This window comes from Jaculus jaculus, chromosome 13 (genome assembly GCF_020740685.1).
Source record: "Jaculus jaculus isolate mJacJac1 chromosome 13, mJacJac1.mat.Y.cur, whole genome shotgun sequence".
NCBI lineage: Eukaryota > Metazoa > Chordata > Mammalia > Rodentia > Dipodidae > Jaculus > Jaculus jaculus.
In genome coordinates this window covers 71,801,285-71,806,732 of record NC_059114.1, presented here as the reverse complement: position 1 = coordinate 71,806,732, position 5,448 = coordinate 71,801,285, and the positions used below count along the sequence as shown (strand labels likewise).

The 5,448-nt window shown below is 39.7% G+C and overlaps 1 pseudogene; it reads right to left on the bottom strand.

The window, feature by feature from the left end:
- Positions 1–4,926: 4,926 nt before the first annotated feature.
- LOC123454035 lies at positions 4,927–5,176 on the bottom strand (annotated as a pseudogene).
- Positions 5,177–5,448: the final 272 nt, after the last annotated feature.

Sequence of the window (5,448 nt, the reverse complement as noted above, 5' to 3'; positions counted from 1 at the left end):
AAACATCAAACTCTGTAGCTTCAAGTCCAGCAACTCTAGCCAGTGACAAATCTTCAAGTTTGATCAACAAGTCTCTGGCATTCCAATTCCGCCCCTCCAGCTAGGCTACTCACAGTCCTGGAAAACTTCATCGGGGCCAGCAGCTCCTTGGCAGCCATCTCATAGTCCCGGCATCTCCACTGGGTCTCCACTGCAATCCACGGTTCATCCTCATGGCCCCATAGGATCTCTATGCAGGCAACCAGCAAACCTGTTTCACACTGCCCATGGCCATTTCCAAAACACCAGACCGTGTTGCAAACTCAATGACCCTCTTTCCAGCAATTCTTATACTCCATGATACCAGGTAGGGTGCCAATTTGTTAATCCAGAGGGAATAAAGCAGACTTTGAAGAACAGGACACTCCTTGAGCACTCAGCCCCTTCAAAAGAGTCTACATTCTTCTTGTTGCCCCAGCACAGGTCAGCTAGCCCAGTCTCAAAGGTGTAATCTCTCAGTTGCAGCTGAACCGGCAACACTTCACCCAAAGATTTTTCTTTCTGTGCCATATCCCTCTGCACACACCAGTTCATTTCTATGCAAAGCAACCCTGCACAACTTCTCAGGACATGGGCATAACAGCAAGCTTCTCACACAAACTGCTAGCCCAGTCCAAGCAAAGCTCTTTCTCGCCCTCGTAAGCCAAACCTCACAGTCCATAGTTCTTACTGCCTTCAGGTCTTTCAGCTCTGACCAGGATAGACCATCAAGCTGTACTTACAGCACTGCAAGGCATCTCTTAGGCCAAGGTTTCAACTCCTTCCACATTCCTCTTGAAAATCAGCTACAAAAGGCTGAAGCCACATAGTCAGGTGTCTAGCAGCAATCCCACTCCTCGGTACCACTTTACTGTTGCAGTACGGTTCGCATTGCTGGTAGAAATCACCCAACCAAGGGTAGCTTCTGGGAAAAAGAGGTTTATTTTGGCTTACTGGCTCGAGAGGAAGCTTCACTATGGCAGGGGAAAACAATGGCATGAGCAGAGGGTGGACATCACCCCCTGGCCAACATAAGATGGACCACAGCAACAGGAGGGTGTGCCAAACACTGGCATGGGGAAACTGGCTATAAAGCCCATAAGCCCGCCCCCAACAATACACTCCCTCCAGGAGGCCTTAATTCCCAAATCTCCATCAGCTGGGAACCTAGCATTCAGAACACCTAAGTTTATGGGGGACACCTGAATCAAACCACCACATCAGCCATACAAAGATCCTCCAGAGAAAGAAAAGTAAATTTCCATGGTCCAAAAATGTGATTTTGTTAGGTGTCTTCCAGTTGATAAATCTCTGCTCCAAACCATTGAATATTTATCCAAGAAACCACTATTCTTTTTTTAAATCAGCCTTCTATCACTGATACAAAATGCCTAGGAACATAAAGGATGAATACTTTTTTGACTCATATTTTCAGAGGTTTCAGTCTGTGGTCACTTAGCCTAATTCCTTTTTAGTCCTTTTACAAGGCCGTAAATCATACCAGGAGTCCATGACAGAGAAAAACTGCTCATCTCATGGTGGCCATTAAAGAGAAAGGGGGGAAGGTCCCATTGACAGACCCTTCTAGAGAATCCCCTTAATGACTTCTTCCAACTATGCCCCGGGTTCTACAGCGTCACCACTTCCTAGTAGCACACGAACTCAAGACTAGGTTTTTAGCAGAAGAGCATTTAGGGCATATTTAAGATCCAAACTATAGCATTCATTCTTTCAGAGACTCTCAGACTAGATGATTGTGATAAAATTAAAATAGGATACTCTTTAAAAATGGCATTATATAACACTGATTTTGTAATGATCTGTGTCAGGCAGTACATAGAATACACTGTCCAATTTCACTCTTGCCAAAACATGAGATAAGTGGTTTTGTTATCTCATTTTTTTCAGATAAATGCAATAAAACACACAAGAATCCTCTCTTGCCCTGAATTATGCAGCTCCACGATATATCTGAGATTTTTCCCACCCATGTGTCTTTCACAATTATCATTAAAAATAAAAGTAGGAGCCATTTTTGTTTCCTGTCAAAGTGATTAAGCCTATTAATATGTGCTATCTCTAGTATGGTATGGAGTTGTCCATATATATATATATACACATATATATATATCTTATTTATTTATTAGAGAGACACAGAATGGTCTTTCTAGGGCCTCTAGCCACTGCAAGCAAACTCCAGAAGCATGTGCCACCTTGTGCATCTGGCTTACATGGGTCATTGGGAATTGAACCTGGGTCCTTTGGCTTAGCACCTTAAGCTGCTAAGACATATGGATAATCTGTTATATAATTTTTACCATAATAATGTACTATTATTTATTTGTATAAATATAAATATATTTCCATCCACCTATTTCTATTATATATACATTATTCTTTACACTTGTTAAATTTTATTCATTTGCATGTGGTGTGTGTCTACCATGGTCTCTGGTCATTGTAAACAAGTGCCTGCCCAGCTTTCTGTGGGTGGCTGAGGAATTAAACTTGTCTGGTAGGCTTTCCCAGCAAGTACCTTTAACTGCTGAGTCATTTCCTTAGTCCCATATAATCCTTCTCTTGTTACTACTTCTTTTAAGATGAGGTCTTGCCATTTTCTCAGGCTTGTCTTAAAACTCATGACTCAATTAATCCTCCTACTTCAGGTTCCTGAGAAGCTGGGCACTCATGCCATTATACCTTCATCCTGTTATGTTATGTAGTCTTATATTGAGTCATCTTGCGGTAAAGACTTCTGTTCTGTAGAAGAGTGACCACTATAAACACAACTTCTTGACACGTGTCAGGCACATAAATACTTAATATTTTAAACAATGGATGAGTCACTGAGTTTTCTCCAAGGAGTTTACTGCATTTCTGTCTGTCCTTAATACAGAATTCTTCTGGACTGGCATATAAACCAGTGATCATGACAATATCGATGCAAAGTAAGTGTGGTGATAGTCTTTTAGGTTGACAAAGTAGTTACACTTTACAGAATATATTACCACCCTTTTGTCTAAGTAGATTTGGTAATAACTCTTAACAAAGCAACAATGTTGGATTGTTGTTGAAACTAGTATACATCAGGCTTAAAGGAATACCCTAAATTACAGAACTGATATACTATCTGATTGAAAAAGGCTTCAAAGTCCATTCTTTCCAAAAAGAGATTGTAACATGCAATGAAATAATAACTACTGACCAGTTGCCAAAGAGCATGAATTTGTTACTCATGGATATATAATCATGTTTTCCAAATATTAGATCATAAAGAATAAAGCACTATGATATATTTGCTGTTCAGAATTAAGCACAGGAAAAGAAACAGCAGATATTTAATCAAAAGCAAGATTAAACACAGGAATGCATCTGCTGTATCAAATATTTTTTAAAGGATTTGTTGATTGATTGATTGATTGATTGATTGATTGATTGATTGGAGAGAGAGAGAGAAAGAGGTAAATGAAGATAGAGAGAATGGGTGCACCATGTACTTCAGCCACTGAAAACGAACCCCAGACACATGCACCACTTTGGGTATCTAGCTTCTGTGAGTCCTGGGGAATTGAACTGGAATCCTTTGGTTTTTGTGGGCAAGCATCTTAACCACTAAGCCGTCTCTTCAGTGCAAACTACATCAAATCATCATAATGAATAATGGATGATAAACAAGCTAGTGAGATGTAGTTTGAAGTTCCAGAGGCAGCACATGCACACATAAAACTCACCTGCCATACCAGAGTCTCAGACTAGACACTTGTGTAAATGATCAAAATGTCTCAAGTGTCATAGTCTAAACCAAACTGTGTGGGGAGTTAAGAAAAAGGAAGAGACAAGACAAAAAATTAACATGGGACAAAGAAGACGTTATCTAAATATGAACACTTAAAAATGTGCACTCCATTTAATTTTATTCTTTTTTTTCATGAATCCTGTATTAGTCCATTTTATGTTGGGTGATTTATAGAAAAAAAAACAAAACAAACAGAGGGAGCAAAGTTTGACAAATCTCTTAGGTTGGAGATCCAGAGGCATGGCTGGCATCTATTCAGTACCTGTTAAGGTCTCTGCCTCTAGGTCATTCTGGAAGGATACAAGAAGCACACCAGAGAGAGGTTGCTTCATAAAGAGCTATTCCTGAGAGGAACAACTCATTAGTCTACAAACTCATTATTTCAGGAGTGAAATGATCAATTAATGAAGCAAGAGAACCTTATGATTCAACCTTCTCTTACTTTCACTTGATCCCGCCTCTTACTACCTCATGTTTTCCAAGTATTAGATCACAAAGAATAAAGCACTGTGACATATTTGCTGTTCAGAATTAATCACAGGAAAAGAAACAGCAGATATTTAATCAAAAGCAAGATTAGGGGCTGGAGAGATGGCTTAGCGGTTAAGTTCTTGCCTGGGAAGCCTAAGGATCTCAGTTCAAGGCTCCATTCCCCAGGACCCACGTTAGCTACATGCATAAGGGGGCACATGTGTCTGGAGTTCATTTGCAGTGGCTAGAGGCCTTGGCGTGCCCATTCTCTCTCTGGCTCTCTGCCTCTTTCTCTCTCTGTCTGTTGCTCTCAAATAAATAAATAAAAATAAACAAAAAAAATTTAAAAAGGCAAGATTAAACACAGGAATAATGTTAAGTAAAAGCACACACAGAACTCAGGAATATTATTCCTATTAATTTTGTCACTTATTCCAGTTCAAAAAATGCTCATAAGAAAAATAACTGCTTAAGACTAGAGACTGGTTAAAGCATTACTATACAGAGCTTCTTGACAGCAAAAGAACTGAGCACTGATCATCGTCCCTGGTTTAAACTTAATTATTTGTCTTAACATAGGTCCTTTGAAAATTACACACAGAAAGGAAAATCACAGAAGGCCAAAAATTTCATCAATACATCTACACACAATTCTGTTCATAGCTTTTGATATCCAAGAACTTTTTGCCAAACAGTTGTACTGAAGCCTTTTTGTAGGCACAGCCCTGGCAGTAAAACAATTGAGTTGGTGTACAGAACTTTTACAAATTCTGCAAGTGGAGAACTTATTCTTTCCAGATGGATCAAATCTGTGCTATTCATTGCACCATCTTCGCATGTATCTGGAGTGATATCTATACCAAATTTCTTTTCACATTTTCCACACACCATCCTTCCACGAACAGTCCAGTCACCTGAGGGCAGTAGCAGCAGCTGCAAAACACCAACACTCCCCACACGAATTCTTTATCTCACTAATGAACCAACTTTGTCATTAAATACATTGAGACCAATACAATCTTGTGCATATTTTGGTAATGATATAGCCACCATTTCATACTGATCTTGCTAACAAAAATTTTCTAGGCATGGCCGTACACACCGTTATGAGAGACAGAGAGAAAGAAAACTTGCATGCCAAGGCCGCCAGTCACTGAAATCGA